The sequence below is a fragment of the Bufo bufo genome, chromosome 2 (genome assembly GCF_905171765.1).
Source record: "Bufo bufo chromosome 2, aBufBuf1.1, whole genome shotgun sequence".
Taxonomy (NCBI): Eukaryota; Metazoa; Chordata; class Amphibia; order Anura; family Bufonidae; genus Bufo; species Bufo bufo.
This window is the reverse complement of record NC_053390.1, coordinates 731,369,480-731,388,829: the sequence shown is the minus strand read 5'-3', so window position 1 is coordinate 731,388,829 and position 19,350 is coordinate 731,369,480. Positions and strand designations below refer to the sequence as shown.

Below are 19,350 nucleotides of genomic sequence, written 5' to 3'. Positions count from 1 at the left end.
TCTGCATTTTTGCTTGTATGCCGAGAGGCAATAGTTTCTCATCGCAGGTGAATTTGTAACATATTTCTGCTGCTGTAAAAAGACCTGTAATTTATTTTTATCATGTTACTTTGCAGAGTCTTATATGTAGAACAGTTATAACAAGCATGATAAGGATTTATATGTCCATATTTAACATCATCATTTTGTAGATAAGTGTCATTCCATTGGGAACGTAGGAGCCCCGTCCATATAGCTACTGGGGTGGGGACTGCTACCAGACAAGTCTCCAAAATGTCAGATGCGGATAAAGTGGTTCGGAGACAGAAATCAGTTAAGTTCAGAGTTTTGGCCAGGTACAGCCATAAATTCTCCTTCGTCCTCCACAGATTGTCTTCCCCCCCCCCCCCTGCACTCCGTCTTCAGGTGTGTCTGCCTGTCCCACAACTGTGGGAGGGTGAGTAGAAGACATAGAATCGCAATTATCAATACACTGCATCTCAGCCATCTCAAGGAATTTTCCGACTGCATCATCTCGTTGGGGGTCAAGGCTGTCTGCCTCCGTTAGTACCCCTTCTGTTCTTCAAGGTCAAGGCTTTCTGCCTCCGTTAGTACCTCTCTTTTCTTTACCAGCTTAATTCTTGTGGCGTGGATCCACGTGGGTGACTGTTCAGTGAGGACTGCTGTTCTGGTGATTGCGACTACCTCGGTGGGTGGTCCGTAGGTGAAGCTTCCTGGTTCCTTTCCCTTCTTTAAGATCTTGACCATCACCTGATCGCCTACCCGGAATGGGTGGGTTTCTTCCTGTGAAAGAGAAGGAGACTTACAAGCAACTTTTTCTTCAGTTTTACTAAGGACCTTGATCAGATTAGTAACATACTCATCTCTGATCAGGTCCAGGTCTCCTTCCTGCACTACCAGGGGGCGTTTTGCCCATGGTGTGGGGAAAGACCTACCTATTAGAATTTCGAATGGTGACATCCCTAACTTCTTATTAGGCTTCATTCTAATTTCTGCAAGTATTATGGGTAGTGGCCTTCCTGAGTTTGTCTTTAACTGTCCTGTTCATTCTTTCCACAATGCCTGAGCTTTGTGGGTGGTATGGAATATGAAATTTCCATTCCACCTGTAACAGTCTGGCTATCTCAAGTTTTGAGGTGAATGCTGGCCCCTGGTCTGACTCAATAACAAGAGGACAGCCCCACCTTGGAATTATTTGCTGAGTCGGGATTTTGGCTGTAGTTTTAGCATCTTCTGCCTTTGTAGGGAAGACTTCTGGCCACCTTGAGAACATGTCCACTATCACTAATGCATACTCTTGTTTCCCTTTTGTTTTAGGTGTAATCCACCTGCAAGTGGGTGAATGGTGTAGTGGGGTAGTCAAAGTGTTGGTGAGGTATTTTCAGTGGGTTGTTTCTCAAGCACGTAATACATCTGTGTATGTAGTCCGTGACTAGCTGTTTGCTATCAGTGATGTAAAAACTTTGGCTCAACAACATTGGGTGGTTTGTATGCTGTTGTGTCCTAGCCCGTGAAAGTGTGCAATAAAGATGGATACACTATGCTGAGGTATGCATGGCTTCCCCTCTTTGCAGACCAATCCAGACTGTGGATTTTTCTGCAAAATTGGATAGCACCAATCCTTTTCCTCTGTTTCAGTTGCATACCCTTGTAGGTCTGTTAGCATGTGTGTCAAATCAGGTGAGGGTGGGTGTAGGACTGCCATTTCCCAATTGTCATGATTCGTTCTGTTTGGGTTTCTCTTGGCTGTGTCTTTAGCTACACTATCTGCAAGTGCATTTCCTCTTGAAATTCTGTCTTTTCCATTTGTGTGTGCCCTGCAATGTATTATAGCTAGATCTGAAGGCAGTCTGATTGCGGCCAAGAGGTCCGTGACTAGCTGTGCATGTGAGATTCTTTTACCATCTGCTGCAGTGAATCCTCTCCTCTGCCAAATCATTCCTTGATCCCATACTACACCATGAGCATATCTGCTGTTTGTGTAAATGGTGACAGGTTTATTGGTGTGTAGTATGCAAGCCCTTGTGAGTGCAATGAGTTCAGCTGCCTGTGCAGACTGGATGGGAATTGGGCTTGTTTCCAGGACTATGTCTGGCAGCATGACAATAGCATATGCTGCACAGAATATGGTGTCAGTGGGACGAGAACATGATCCATCAACAAAGACTTATGGTGCGTCAAGTATGGGAACAGTTGATAAGTCAGCACTGGGTGACGTCGCATGATTGAGGACCTGTAGGCAATCATGTGTGTCAGGAAGGACGTCTTCTGTTCCTTTTAGCCCTAGTAATGCATTCAAAATAGGTGCTGGACCTGTAATGTTGGATGCATATTTAATCTGGAGTGAAGGGTTACTGAGCAACAGGATCTCATATCCAGATAATCTTTGTGCTGACATGTGTTGTGTATGTACACCTCTGAGCAAGCCTACAACATCATGTGTAGTGTGCAAGAAGGTTAAATGTCCCAGGGTGAAAGTAGTTGCTAATTCTACCATCATTGCACAGGCTGCAAGGGAACGCAGACATGCCGGCATCCCCTGAACAGAGGTGGGCATAACCTTTGAGAAAAATGCACAAGGACGCAACTTGCCTCCGTGTTCTTGTGTAGGTACCCCCGCCATGGTTTTACAGTTTTGGCGTGCAAACATGTGGAAGGGAATATTAGTCAGGGAGGCCCAGCCCTGGACTTGACATGAGTGAACATTTCAGATAATCAAATGCATTGTACATTTCAGAAGACCATTTAATCAGATCTGGATTTTCTTCCAGAGTGGCTTGCCTCAAAACATTGTCATAATAGGAGCAATCAGGAATCCATTGTCTACAGTAGTTTATCATACCAAGGAAAGATAACAACATTTCTTTCTTGGTGTGCGGGGTGACCAGGCCCGCAATAGACTCAACTCTTTCTGTGCTGATTCTCCTTTCACCTTTTGTGAGGACAAAGCCCAAGTATTCAACCTGCATTTTACACCATTGCATTTTCTTAAGTGCCACTTTGTGACCACATCCTGACAACCATTGTAACCGTGATAAGCCACCCTGAATGCTGGCCTCAGCTGACATGCTACACGGTAACAAATCATCGACATATTGCAACAGCACAGAACCTTGGGGGGGGGGGGGTACCATGGTTTTAACGTGGCTTGGAGGACTATGCTGTACACTACAGGTGAATCAGCATATCCCTAGGGCATTCTGCACCAGGTCAGTTGATGTCCGTCAAAGGAAAAAGCAAAAAGTAGTCTGGTTGCCTTATCAACTGGGATAGAGAAGAAAGCATTCTTTAGATCTATCACACTGAAATAGACAGTGTCTGCAGGAATTGCAGAAAGAAGTGAGGTGACATCTGAGACAATAGGAGCAATGGGCACAATGATATTATTTATTGCCCTTAAATCCTGTACAAAGCGGGTAGTACCATCTGCCTTTGTCACTGGATTCACGGGCGTGCTGGAGGGTGAAATCACCTCTTCCAGGATTCCCTTTTGTAGGAATTCTTCTATCATTGGCCTAAGTCCGTAGAGTTTGTCTTTTGACAGCGGGTATTGTTTCTGATATACAGGTGTACTGCCTTCTTTGATGGTTGCTTTGTATGGTGTGCAGTCAATTAATCCTGTGTCATAGTCCCCTTCTGCCCACAATGATGGGTCTATATCCCTAATTCTGAGTGATCTTGTAAGGATTAAAGGCACGGGGGTTACTATGGGCAGAGCATCAGAGTGTACACAGATGCCATTATTTTCGACGGTGATTTGCAACTCTAACTTAATGAACAAGTCTCTTCCCAGAAGGCTCACAGGACATTCAGGTATGATGCTAAAAGCGTGATCTGTAATGTATTCCCTATCAATGGTTTCTACTGGTAAGGAATCTGTTCTGTATGTTCTTGTCAATACCCCATTTATTCCCATAGAGGGCTCAGACTTTCTTAAAGATCCTTTGTACATTGAGCTGTTTAACACACTAGAAGTATGTTAGCGGTTTTATTCCGGCAGGTTTATGATGGTTATATGATGAGGCATCAAACCTCCAACCCATGAATATTTACCTGTGCAACGAATATCCGGTTTGCTTCTGATCAGGAGGTAAATAACCAGCCCAGACTGAACTTAGGTTGTTAAATATCTGACATCCTTATTTTTCAGCACATACTTATCGGGCTTTTTGGGGGTGGGCGCATATTGTCTCTCAAGATCCAATTGGAACAATCCTGGTATTTCTTAAGAGGCCTTGGGAAACATGTGTTGTCAAAATACAGTTGAAACGTTGTTAAACAATGCTGGTATTTGCTATATACAATACTTGCAAAAGAGCTATTTTACATTGAACAGGTTTTCCTCTATATGCTAATAAATTGAATAGGTTATCTCAGTTCGTTTCATTGTATGTGAGGTGAGATGTTAAATAGCTCCTTTGTTCAGGGATGCTGCTATTGTGTCCAGCACTGGCAGGGTGTGATATGTGCTAATTCGATGTGCTGCATGCCACAAGAGATGAGGCTTGTATTATATATGTCTAATCTGTGATGTATCAAAAGTAAGATTATGAAAATCCCTTTCAAAGTAGCTCCACTGTCTACCATGAATCCCACTCTCCTTCCTCCTACTCTGAGTAGAATTACTGGTGTGTCCTTCCAATGTGTTGTGACCTGTGTGAAAGTTGGGTTTTGTCCCTCCGGGCATCCTCAGTATGATTGTTGCTGGTGCCAATCTAGTGGGAATCTGGGCTGACCCTGTGAACCTGGTCTTTGGCTTGTCTGACTTGTTTGATTGTTTTGTGACTGAGTGTCGGGTCTCTGTGTGTTGTAGTCTGCACCTCCCCCACCCCTCCTTGGTGCGCGGCATTGCCGTGCCGAATGTCCTTCCTTTCCACAGTTATAGCAACAATTATTTGGCAATGAGTCCTGTCTTCCATTGTAGGGTCTGCTGTTATTTCCACCTCTTCTTCCTCCCCTACCCCTGGCTCTGCCACTATATGCATGTGTGGGGGATGTTTTCCTTATCTCAAAGCATCCTGCTGCTTCCTTTTCAAAGAGATGTTTCTCAAAATCGTCAGTTTCATCTGAGGTCCAGGAGGACACATTTTGTTTCACAGTTAAGATCAATTTGTCTGACAAATTGTTCACAAATGTGGAGATAATCAAACTGTCGTTGTCACGCACAAGTAGCCCCGCCTCAGTCTTGCAACAGTCCATTAATCTTTTCCAGAATTCAGTGACTGTCTCAGTAGATTTCTGTTTGCAGGCCACTGCTACAGGCAATGAAGATTTTTGTTTGAATACCTCATTCATATGTTCCTCTATCTCCCTCCATATCCTTTTCTGACCCTCTTCTGTGTTACATATATAATCTGGAGCATCAACGCGTTGTATAACAGTAGATATGGATTTGACCTGTTCCCAATCCCATGTTGTGTGTGTGCCTATAATACCATCCAAGATAAGCCTTAAATCTTCTTGTGTGTAGTTCCTCCCTCTACAGGCTTTCTTTAGGTATGTAATAGTCCCCAGTGGGGGTATGGAAGGTTTGGGACAATATTTAATAATTTTGTTGAGGTCCTCTATCTATGTTTTTTTTTTACTAAGTGGTGTCCTACTGTCAGAAAGGGAGCAGTTATTTGGACTTCCTCCTTTAATTCATCCTCACTGTCTTTCTTTTTGTCTTTGCTGCGTGTGTCATAACTAGTCTTAGTAGGCAGTGTGTCGGCAGCTGTACCATATTCTATCATACTTTTTGCAAATTCTGAACCTACTTGCATTTTAGGTTGGTATCTTTCTCTCGGGTTTAATGGTATAACTGCTGTTACAGCATCTTCCTCATCCTGGGTCAGAACTGGGTACAGAGGTGCCATGGGGGTAGAAATATTGTAAGGCGGAGGGGGTTTCTGACTTCTTTTCTTTGTGCCTACCTCCTGTTCTATTTCATGTAGGGTCCTATGATTTTTGGGACCTTTTGGATTATTTTTTCTATTATCTGCATCATACCAGTGGGGGTCTATTTCCAGCCACTGTTCTCCTCCCCTGGACATGTAATCCATGTCCCAGGAAGGATCAGCATCGAAATGCAGCCAGGCTGTCTTATCACCTAGACATAGTCCTTTGACCATATCCATATGATAAATACTATTATCACCGTCACTGGGAAATGGATCTGCAGCATCCATTACCTCAGTCCAGCCTGCTAAATTATCTACGGGTTGATCAGGTAATAGTTTGTTGGACTAACACGAGCTACATAAATTTTGCAAGTTTCCCCTGGTTCTGGTTTAGGGTATTCAGTTTTAGACCCTTGTCCTCCCATGTTGGTATTCTCAGTTCAAAGAATAAGTGAGACAATCGCTGTCAGGACTGGCTGTACTGAACCGTGAAGGCTCCGACAAATCCTGTCAACTGATCAGCGGATTCGTATCTTAATGTCTCTCTATACTCCGGACCCCTATCGACTATTGCTGTTTTGGACCGCCACTTGCGTTCACGTTCTCCGGGTCAACTGATTTCTACTAGCTGAACAAGTGGGGCGTCTTGCGGTCCTCCACAACACAAACAATTTTACACATTAACAGTAGTGAAAACAGAATGAATCAATTAACAGTAACAGTGGGATGTGACCGTACACTTACCATCACTTCTAAGACACATATATATATATATATATATATATATATATACACACAGGGCTTTTTTCTCAGAGAAAAGGTGGTGGAACTCACCCCCCCCCTCCCCTGGCCACGCCCCTACCCACCCCTAGGACCGCCCCCTAAAACAGCCCCTTTAGAGAACAAGGATGCAAGTAAAATTTGGGGGGGCTATAAAAGTCCAACCCAGCAAAGAAACCCCCCAGATGGGGATGGCACTGTTAATGGGGGATCTGGGGATGGCACTGTTATGGGGAGGAGGATCTGTGGATGGCACTGTTATGGGGGATCTGTGGATGGCATCCACAGATCCCCCATCCTATAACAGTGCCATCCACAGACCCCCCCCATCCTATAACAGTGCCATCCACAGACCCCCCCCATCCTATAACAGTGCCATCCACAGACCCCCCCCATCCTATAACAGTGCCATCCACAGACCCCCCCCACCCCTTAACAGTGCCATCCACAGACCCCCCCACCCCTTAACAGTGCCATCCACAGACCCCCCCACCCCTTAACAGTGCCATCCACAGACCCCCACACCCCATAACAGTGCCATACACAGGCCCCCCACCCCATAACAGTGCCATCCACAGACCTCCTCCCCCTTAACAGTGCCATCCACAGACCCCCCCCCCACCCCATAACAGTGTCATCCACAGACCCCCCATTGCCGCTCCAGTACAGTTATAAAATGTGTAATTCAATTAATAATGATTCATGCTGCCCCCTCTGTAGTATAACATTCAATATATCCTACTCACAGGGCTACTGTTATATCGTAATGCAGGCCGGCCAGGCAGACGAGCGGCAGAGTGACTGACTGACGTCACGTGCCCTTTGAGTAGGATATATTGAATGTTATACTACAGAGGGGGCAGCATGAGTCATTATTAATTGAATTACACATTTTATAACTGTACTGGAGCGGCGGGGCCGGAGCAAAGTGAACGCACCGGCCCCCCAGCTCCTCCTCCCAGTACCTCCCCACTGATACATCGCAGCCTGCGATGCTGGAGCATGGCAGGCTGCGATGTCAAAAGGTGGCGGAACGCCGTTCCGGTGCGTTCCGCCAGAAAAAAAGCCCTATGTGTGTGTGTGTGTATGTATGTATATATGTATATATATATATATATATATATATATATATATATATATATATATATATATATATATATATATAATATATTATAAGTGTAAGTGTCTTAGAAGTGATATCCAAGCTTGTAACCTTCTGTTCCCTGAACAGTATTTTTTTGTGCACTTTTATCTATCTGCGGTGATGTGGACTCCCGGAGTCCCTTCTAATAACCTTTGGCTCCCTGAGCCTTGTCTCCTGTGTCCCGGACACAGCGACCTCCCGAAGTCTTAAAGGGAACCCGTCACCGGGATTTTGGGTATAGAGCTGAGGACATGGGCTGCTAGATGGCCGCTAGCACATCCGCAATATCCACTCCCCATAGCTCTGTGTGCTTTTATTGTGTAAAAAAAACTATTTGATACATATGCAAATTAACCTGAGATGAGTCCTGTACGTGAGATGAGTCAGGGACAGGACAATTCTCAGGGTAATTTGCATATGTATCAAATCGTTTTTTTTACACAATAAAAGCACACAGAGCTATGGGGAGTGGATATTGCGGATGTGCTAGCGGCCATCTAGCAGCCCATGTCCTCAGCTCTATACACAAAATCCCGGTGACAGGTTCCCTTTAACCCCTGAAGGACATAGGACGTACCGGTACGCCCTATTTCCAGAGTCCTTAAGGACACAGGACGTACCGGTACGTCCTAACTTTAAATAGGCATTCCGGCACCCCAGGGGTTAATCTGAACAGGATGCCGGCTGAAATCATTCAGCCGGCATCCTGTCACAACGCCAGGGGGGGTCATGTGACCCCCCCGTGTCGGCGATTGCAGCAAACCGCAGGTCAATTCAGACCTGCGGTTTGCTGCGCTTTTTGCAGTTTCTGATCCTGCGGGGATCAGAAACTTTAGAGTGCCTAAAATCAATATTTTTCAGGCGGTGGGGCCGTTGCGGGAGGCGGGCGGTGCGGCAGGCGGGATCGCTATCCCCCGCCCGCTTCCCCTTGAAAATTCGTTGGCTTTTATTGGGTTATACCAGGGTGCCAGCACATTGCTGACACCCTGGTATAAACGGCTGACATCTGTGCAGATGTCAGCCGTTTAACCCTTTCCATACCGCGGTCCGTACGGACCGCTGTATGGAAAAAGTTAACTGTCATCGGTCAGGGAGCTCCCTCCCTCTCTATCGGGGGGCTGCTGTGCCTTTGCAGCCCCCCGATGGAGAGGGAGAGAGCCCCCCGACAGCCCCCCTCAGCCCTGTGCTTACCCTTCCCCGTCTGCGAAGTTGTGGCAGACGGGGAAGGTTCCCATGGCAACAGGACGCCTGCTCAGGCGTCCTGCTGTCCATGGTGCTGAACAGATCTATGCTTTTAGCATAGATCTGTTCAGTGTAAGTAAAATACAGTACAGAGCCCTATATAGGGTTCTGTACTGTATTATACAGACATCAGACCCACTGGATCTTCAAGAACCAAGTGGGTCTGGGTCAAAAAAATGTAAAAAAAAGTTAAGATTAAAAAAAAAACACATTTATCACTGAATAAAAAAAATACACTACACATATTTGGTATCGCCGCGTCCGTAACTACCTGTTACTTTCCCCGCATGGTGAACGCCATAAAAATAAAAAAATAAAAACTATGAGAAAATAGAGATTTTGCCCACCTTACTTCCCAAAAAAGGTAATAAAAGTGAACACAAAAGTCGCATGTACGCCAAAATAGTACCAATCAAACCGTCATCTCATCCCGCAAAAAAAGAGACCCTACTCAAGATAATCGCCCAAAAACTGAAAAAACTATTGCTCTTAGACTATGGAGACACTAAAACATTTTTTTGGTTTTAAAAATGAAGTTATTGTATAAAACTTACATAAATAAAAAAAATTGTATACATATTAGGTATCGCCGCGTCCGTGACAACCTGCTCTATAAAATTACCACATGATCTAACCTGTCAGATGAATGTTGTAAATAACAAAAAAAAAAAAGTGCCAAAAAAGCTATTTCTTATTACCTTGCCGCACAAAAAGTGTAATATAGAGCAACCAAAAATCGTATGTACCCTAAACTAGTACCAACAAAACTGCCACCCTATCCCGTAGTTTCTACTCTAGGGGTGCATCAGGGGGGCTTCAAATGGGACATGGTGTAAAAAAAAAACAGTCCAGCAAAACCTGCCTTCCAAAAACCGTATGGCATTCCTTTCCTTCTGCGCCCTGCCGTGTGCCCATACAGCGGTTTACGACCACATATGGGGTGTTTCTGTAAACTACAGCATCAGGGCCATAAATAATGATTTTTGTTTGGCTGTTAACCCTTGCTTTGTAACTGGAAAAGAAATATTAAAATGGAAAATCTGCCAAAAATGTGAAATTTTGAAATTGTGTCTCTATTTTCCATTAAATCTTGTGCAACACCTAAAGGGTTAACAAAGTTTGTAAAATCAGTTTTGAATACCTTGAGGGGTGTAGTTTCTTAGATGGGGTCACTTTTATGGAGTTTCTACTCCAGGGGTGCATCAGGGGGGCTTCAAATTGGACATGGTGTCAAAAAAACAGTCCAGCAAAATTAGCCCTCCAAAAACCAAACGGCGCACCTTTCACTCTACGCCCTGCTGTGTGGCCGTACACTAGTTTACGGCCACATATTGGCTGTTTCTGTAAACGGCAGAGTCAGGGCAATAAAGATAGTCTTGTTTGGCTGTTAACCCTTGCTTTGTTAGTGGAAAAAATGGGTTAAAATGAAAAATTGGACAAAAAAATGATTCTCAAATTTCCTCCCCATTTGCCAATAACTCTTGTGCAACACCTAAAGGGTTAACAATGTATGCAAAATCCGTTTTGAATACCTTGAGGGGTGTAGTTTCTTAGATGGGGTCATTTTTGGGTGGTTTCTATTATGTAAGCCTCGCAAAGTGACTTCAGACCTGAACTGGTCCCTAAAAATTAGAGTTTTTGTAAATTTCTGAAAAATTTCAAGATTTGCTTCTAAACTTCTAAGCCTTATAACATCCCCAAAAAATAAAATATCATTCCCAAAATAATTCAAACATGAAGTACACATATGGGGAATGTAAAGTCATCACAATTTTTTGGGGTATTACTATGTATTACAGAAGTAGAGAAACTGAAACTTTGAAATTTGCAAATTTTTCCAAATTTTTGGTAAATTAGGTATTTTTTTGTGCAAAAAAAATAATTTTTTTGACTTCATTTTACCAGTGTCATGAAGTACAATATGTGACGAAAAAATTATCTCAGAATGGCCTGGATAAGTCAAAGTGTTTTAAAGTTATTAGCACTTAAAGTGACACTGGGCAGATTTCCAAAAAATGGCCTGGTCCTTAAGGTGAAAATGAGCCCGGTCCCTAAGGGGTTAAGTAGATGGTTTAATGTACTTGGGTCGAGACGTGGCCAGTGCCCTCGGATCAGACGGAGGACAAAATCGATGTCTTTCTCACTGGACCCGAGGATGACCCTATCGATCCTGGACACGAGCCCCCAGGACTGTAAGGAAATTTGGACCCTTTGCTATGGTATCCCTGATACCGGACTTCGGTGGTCAGCTTGGGTTAGTTCTTATCTGGCGCCAGGAGAATGAACTTGTCTGATATGACACCAACACGTGTCTGTTCAAATTCACTCTAATTTTATTGTCCTTCAGTTCAGCCTTTTATAAGGTAGAGAGTATAATTTACATAGTAACAGCATTAACCAATCATGTGTAGACACATATAGGCTAGTAAACATTATGAGCTTATAAGGCGTGACTGTTTTCACTAGGAACTTAGGAATTTCAGGAAACTGTCAAAGGAAAGAGAAAGATTCCTAAATTCCAGTGGGGGAACTTGAAACAGTGCATGAACAAGATGCTATCACAATACACATTGTTAGAACAGACAAAATGGAGTCATATATATCCCTTCAGGAGCTGCCTGTGGTATTAGTTACATGTTGGCACAATTAAACTACCTTTTAACCACCTCCCGACCGCCTAACTGCGCATGTGCGGGTCGGCAAAAGGCGCACAAGGAGTTGGTCACCAGCCTGCCAGCCAATGATCAGCGCTGGCAGGTTGGTGACTTTTAAAATAACGAACCACCAGCCATATAACACATTATATTTATAAATATAATGTGTTAAATGGCTTCTGTGCTCTCTGCTGGGTCCTTTTCGTCAGTTGTTTCCAGCAGAGAGCACAGATCACAGTGAGTACACCAAGCACTACATATTTAGCCCCAGATCACCCCAATTAACCCCTTGATCACCCCTGTCAATCACTAGTGAAAGGGAAAAAAGTGATCAGTGTAAACTGTCCCTTTTTTTTCCCCACCAGTATTGACTGTTAGGTTTAGGTTAGTTTAGGCCCCTTTGGTAGGTAGTTAGCTTTAGTTAGCGCCCAGCCCACCGCACCGCAGTCACTGATTCGCTGATTAGCGTATCGCTAATCAGCATTGGTACTTTATAGTATCTGTAAGTGATCAGAATTGATCACAGTCAGATTTATAATAGTATTAGTGTCACCTTAGCTCGCCCTCCACCCAAAACGCAGTGTTTGCCCGATCAGGCCTGATCGGTCGCCCACACGTGCGTTCACCCACGCCCGCCCCGCCGCAGTGACTAATTTTTAATTTTTTTTTATCACTGCACAATCACTACACAAGCGCTGCGGCGATAAAAAAAATCAGTTTTGATATTTTTTATCAATCGCGTTGCTGCCTTTTTTTTTTTTGTTATTTTTTTTACCTTCTAGGTGGACCAAGCGATCAACCAGCTGCAGCACTGATGTGCATTCTGACAGAAGCATTGCGCTGCTGTCAGATTACACAAAAGTTGGTGTATGCGGCGCTGCAAGACGAGATTTCTCCTCTGCAGTAAAAAAGTTACGTTTGCCGAGGCTTATGAGCTGAGGGGTGGTGTTCATATGCTTTGGCAAACACTTTGTATATAAAAAAAAATAAAAAAATTCCGGCAATGATTTATTCATCCACATCGATTGAATAGCAGAAACTCCTAATGCTGGCCATACATGTAATGATTGCGGAGACCCTCAAATGCCAGGGCAGTACAAACACCCCACAAATGACCCCATTTTGGAAAGAAGACACCCCAAGGTATTCGCTGAGGGGCATATTGAGTCCATGAAAGTTTGAACTTTTTGTCACAAGTTTGCGGAAAGAGAGACTTTGTGAGAAAAAAAATAAAAATCAATTTCCGCTAACCTGTGGCAAAAAATAAAAACTTCTATGAACTTGCCATGCCCCTCACTGAATACCTTGTTTTTTTTTTTTACGCATTTGGATTCCAAACTACTTCTCACGCTTTAGGGCCCCCAAAATGCAAGGGCAGTATAAATACCCCACAAGTGACCCCATTTTTAGAAAGACACCCCAAGGTATTCCGTGAGGGGTATGGTGAGTTCATGTAAAATTTTATTTTTTGTCACAAGTTAGTGGAATATGAGACTTTGTAAGAAAAATTAAAATAAATTCCATTTCCGCTAACTTGTGACAAAAAAATAAAAACTTCCATGAACTCACTATGCCCATCAGCGAATACCTTAGGGTGTCTAATTTCCGAAATGGGGTCATTTGTGCTGTTTCTACTGTCTGGGGATTGTAGAACCTCAGGAATCATGACAGGTACTCAGAAAGTCAAAGTGCGTAAATAAATTTTTTTGCACCATAGTTTGTAAACGCTATAACTTTTACCCAAACCAATAAATACACTTATTGCATTTTTTTTTTATCAAAGACATGTAGAACAATAAATTTTGAGAAAAACTTATATAGAAATGTAGTTTTATTTGAAAAATTTTACAACAGAAAGTGAAAAATGTCATTTATTTGCAAAAATTGTCATTTTTGATTAATATCAAAAAAAGTTAAAATGTCAGCAGCAATGAAATACCACCAAATGAAAGCTCTATTAGTGAGAAGAAAAGGAGGTAAAATTCATTTGGTAATAAAATATATATATATATCGTGGCTCACCCGTATCTGTTAATATGCTAACGGTGCTCTGTTTTTTGGATGATTCACCTCTTCATCCGATATAGAAAAGTGTACTAAAAGTAAAATAAAAACAGGCACTCACCAGCTGGCAGGTCTATAAGTATCTTTATATACTGATAAAATCTATATAAAATTGTACATAAAATGTACAAAAGACTGCTATTATAGAAAATATATTAGAGTAGATCTGCATATACCAATATACAGGGAGTGCAGAATTATTAGGCAAGTTGTATTTTTGAGGATTAATTTTATTATTGAACAACAACCATGTTCTCAATGAACCCAAAAAACTCATTAATATCAAAGCTGAATATTTTTGGAAGTAGTTTTTAGTTTGTTTTTAGTTTTAGCTATTTTAGGGGGATATCTGTGTGTGCAGGTGACTATTACTGTGCATAATTATTAGGCAACTTAACAAAAAACAAATATATACCCATTTCAATTATTTATTTTTACCAGTGAAACCAATATAACATCTCAACATTCACAAATATACATTTCTGACATTCAAAAACAAAACAAAAACAAATCCGTGACCAATATAGCCACCTTTCTTTGCAAGGACACTCAAAAGCCTGCCATCCATGGATTCTGTCAGTGTTTTGATCTGTTCACCATCAACATTGCGTGCAGCAGCAACCACAGCCTCCCAGACACTGTTCAGAGAGGTGTACTGTTTTCTCTCCTTGTAAATCTCACATTTGATGATGAACCACAGGTTCTCAATGGGGTTCAGATCAGGTGAACAAGGAGGCCATGTCATTAGATTTTCTTCTTTTATACCCTTTCTTGCCAGCCACGCTGTGGAGTACTTGGACGCATTGTCCTGCATGAAAATCATGTTTTTCTTAAAGGATGCAGACTTCTTCCTGTACCACTGCTTGAAGAAGGTGTCTTCCAGAAACTGGCAGTAGGACTGGGAGTTGAGCTTGACTCTATCCTCAACCCGAAAAGGCCCCACAAGCTCATCTTTGATGATACCAGCCCAAACCAGTACTCCACCTCCACCTTGCTGGCGTCTGAGTCGGACTGGAGCTCTCTGCCCTTTACCAATCCAGCCACGGGCCCATCCATCTGGCCCATCAAGACTCACTCTCATTTCATCAGTCCATAAAACCTTAGAAAAATCAGTCTTGAGATATTTCTTGGCCCAGTCTTGACGTTTCAGCTTGTGTGTCTTGTTCAGTGGTGGTCGTCTTTCAGCCTTCTTACCTTGGCCATGTCTCTGAGTATTGCACACCTTGTGCTTTTGGGCACTCCAGTGATGTTGCAGCTCTGAAATATGGCCAAACTGGTGGCAAGTGGCATCTTGGCAGCTGCACGCTTGACTTTTCTCAGTTCATGGGCAGTTATTTTGCGCCTTGGTTTTTCCACACGCTTCTTGCGACCCTGTTGACTATTTTGAATGAAACGCTTGATTGTTCGATGATCACGCTTCAGAAGCTTTGCAATTTTAAGAGTGCTGCATCCCTCTGCAAGATATCTCACTATTTTTGACTTTTCTGAGCCTGTCAAGTCCTTCTTTTGACCCATTTTGCCAAAGTAAAGGAAGTTGCCTAATAATTATGCACACCTAATATAGGGTGTTGATGTCATTAGACCACACCCCTTCTCATTACAGAGATGCGCATCACCTAATATGCTTAATTGGTAGTAGGCTTTCGAGCCTATACAGCTTGGAGTAAGACAACATGCATAAAGAGGATGATGTGGTCAAAATACTCATTTGCCTAATAATTCTGCACGCAGTGTATTGTCCCCAGTGCATTTTATATTTTATGTGAACATTTTATGTACAATTTTATATATATTTTATCAGTATATAAAGATACTTATAGACCTGCCAGCTGGTGAGTGCCTGTTTTTATTTTACTTTTAAAATTCATTTGGGTGGTAAGTTGTATGACCGAGCAATAAACCGTGAAAGTAGGGTAGGTCAGAAGTGTAAAACGTGGTCTGGTCATTAAGGGGGTTTAAGCTAGGGGGGCTGAGGTGGTTAAAGGGGTTGTCTCACTTCAGTAAGTTACATTTATCATGTAAAGGAAGTTAATACAAGGCACTTACTAATGCATTGTGATTGTTAATATTGCTTCCTTTGCTGGCTGGATTCATTTTTCATCACATTATACTCTGCTGCTCGTTTCCATGGTTACAGACCGCCCTGCAATCCACCAGTGGTGGTTGTGCTTGCACATTACAGGAAAAAGCATCAGCCTCTCTGGTGGCCGGGACCGTGGGAGCACACATAGGCCGGGGCTTTTTCCTATATTGTGCAAACACGACCACCACTGATGGATTGCAGGGTGGTCTGTAACCATTGAAACGAGCAGTGTATAATGTGATGGAAAAATTAATCCAGCCAGCAAAGGAGGCAATATGGACAATCACAATACATCAGTAAGTGCCTTGTATGAACTTTCTCTACATGATAAATGCCACTTACGGAAGATGGTTACACAACCCCTTTAAGTAACAGGTGTACATAAGGAACACAATAAGACAATAAAGAGAAATACAGACCACAAGGCAGACACCAAACCCAACCTACATTAAACCTATTGTTTCCTGCTGGGGGTATAACTCCATGTATGATGCACATTTTATATACAGCCTAACCAAATAAAATAATCTACACATTAAAGGGGCAAGCAGTAATAAAATATTAGTAAATCGTGGCTCTCCAGTAAGGAGAACATGGCCACAAACATCCAATGAACGCCATAAGTTCCACAGGCTGGAACAGGAAGTAACATCACATTTATATCACAGTTTCGGCGGGCAGGCGTATTCCTCCACAACATGCTTTCCACCATGCGTGTCAGGGAGAAGTGAGGGAACAAATGGGCGCGTGTGCACACACCCGGTGTCCCCATTACCCCTTCTCAGTATGTGTAAGGGTACTTTCACACTAGCGTTAGTGTGATCCGGCAGGCAGTTCCGTCGTCTACGCTGCCTGCCGGATCCGCCAATCAGAGTGACAACTGACAGCATTTCCGGGTGCGGATTAGTCTACAAATGCTTTGCAAGAACGGATCCATCTCTCCGCTTGTCATGCGGATGGATGGATCCATCTTGCAGTCTTTTTCAAAGTTTAGCGCATGTACAGACCGGAAGGACGGATCAGTGCTTCAGTTGTTTTGCAATGACGGATCCGGCACTAATGCACGTCAATGGGAATTAATGCCGGATGCGGCATTCCGGCGACTGATCATACATTCTGGATGGACATAATACAGCAGCATGCTGCAGTATTATGTCCGGCCAAAACGCCTGACAGTGACTGAGCGGAAGGCATACTGATGCAAACTGAACGGATTTCTATCTATTCAGAATGCATTGGGATATACCTGATCAGTTCTTTTCCGGCATAGAGACCTTTTGACAGAACTCTATGCTGGAAAAGAATAACGCTAGTGTGAAAGTACCCTAAGTGTAAAAATAAAAATTTTAAAATTGTCACTGTATGATAAACAGAAAAGGTTGTTTAGGAGTGTGTGAATGTGATAAACACAAAACCAAAATACGAAGTGTGGAACATGGGAAAAAAGTATAGTATGAGTAAAATTATATAAATGCACGTGTAAGGCCTATTGCACACGACCGTATGGCTTTTTCAGTGTTTTGCGATCCGTTTTTCACGGATCCGTTGTTCTGTTTTTTGTTTCCGTTGTGTTTCCGTTTTTCCGTTCCGTTTTTCCGTATGGCAAATACAGTATACAGTAATTTCATAGCAAAAATTGGGCTGGGCATAACATTTTCAATAGATGGATCCGCAAAAAACGGAACGGATACGGAAGACATACGGATGCACTTCCGTATGCATTCCGTTTTTTTGCGGACCCATAGACTTTAATGGAGCCACGGAACGTGATTTGCGGCCAAATATAGGACATGTTCTATGTTAAAACGGAACGGAAAAACGGAAACGGAATGCATACGGAACACATTCCGTTTTTTTTGCGGACCCATTGAAATCAATGGTTCCGTATACGGACCGTATACGGACCGCAAAAAACGGCCAGTAAACGGGAAAAAAAAACGGCCGTGTGAAAGAGGCCTAAGGGTGTAAAAATAAATAATATATTAAAAATATACAAAACTCATAGATCTCCCTGCTGGCGAAAAAAAAAGTTTATTTCCCGTTCATCATAATGTTGTCAACACAAGACACTCCCTCTTCTTCTTGTCAGACATACAGTAGCTCAAATAATCTAAAAAATAAATAAAAAAGCATAACGCCAAGACAATAAAAAGGTAACAGACAAAAACGGAGGTCTTCGGTTTTAAATTGTTTTAGAGGTGTTTTATAATTTTTAGGAAAATAAAGGAAAAACTTGATTACTTTATTTGTAAGTGCCGTGGAATTCAGTTTATATATAAAAGTTTCTTCTCGTTCATCTGTAATGTTGTCAGTGTAAGACCTTTCCCCTTCTTTGTCAGGCATAGCTCACATATTTTGAAAAATAAAATAACATTTTTAAAAATTATAAAACACACAACACTAAAACAATACAAAAATGGAAGACACAAACGGAAGATCTCTCCTTTTTGGCTTTGTGTCTTATGTTTTTATTGTGTTAGTGTTATGTTTTTGAGGAGGGGGGGGGGTTATTTTATTTTTTTATTTTCCCAGATTATTTGGGCTATGACTGTTAATTTTTTTGACTCTTTTTTTATTTTTCCACATTTTGCAGTATGTAGTAGTATTTTTTGGTGTGTTGATTATTTGACGACTGGTTAGGCTGTATATAAAATGCATATCATACACAGCAGAGTTATACCCTCTGGAGGAAGCTATAGGCAAAACGAACATTGGGGTTTGAGTCTGCCTTGTGGTCTGTATTTGCCTTTATGGTCTTATTCATGTACACCTGTTATTTAAGGTATTTTAACCTGTGGTTTTTTGTTTTGGGTCTATATATGATTAACTTATGTATTTGTGAGGTGTTTAATTGTGCCAACATGTAACTAGTACCACAAGCAGAAACAATGATTTTGGGTGTTGGCCAAAAAAACACGAGCACACTTTCACACTAGCGTTAATGTTTTCCGGTATTGAGATCTGTCATAGGGTCTCAATACCGGAAAAAAACGCTTCCATTTTGTCCCCATTCATTGTCAATTGGTTAAAAACGTAACTGAACAGAACAGAATGCTCCAAAATGCATTCCGTTCTCGTACTGGAGGGCAAACCGCAGCATCAGAGGCGTGCAGCATTTTTTGTTTTTGTTCTGTTTCCTGTTTAATGAAACACGTGCCTGCTGCACTTGAACCTGAACAGTGCCCTCTATGATTAGGTTGCCGTTGCTCCTGAGGAAATACCGCGCAATAGCGGCAGAGAAACGCGTTGAGCAATACAGAGTGCCTTGTTATGTTCAGTAGTAGTTTAATAAATCCATATTGAGCCGCTAACTTAGTGGGGGTGGGGGTCCATATATATTATACCACCAGTGGTTGCACCTTTCACTCCAATCTACATTGGAGTCACATAGTGTAGTAGTACAGACCCAGCATAGTGGCCTGGACTCCTATCACCCCACTTTATGTGTGGGCTTTTTTTTAGCCCGAGATATTTGTGGGGGTGTGAGTTTTGTAGAGCTGGTAC

General features: G+C 42.4%; 1 protein-coding gene across 1 annotated transcript in view; it reads left to right on the top strand.

The window, feature by feature from the left end:
- ATP10D (ATPase phospholipid transporting 10D (putative)) overlaps nt 1-19,350 on the top strand; it is a 168,032-nt gene that overhangs the window by 104,813 nt on the left and 43,869 nt on the right. The gene's annotated exons all lie outside the window — the stretch shown is intronic.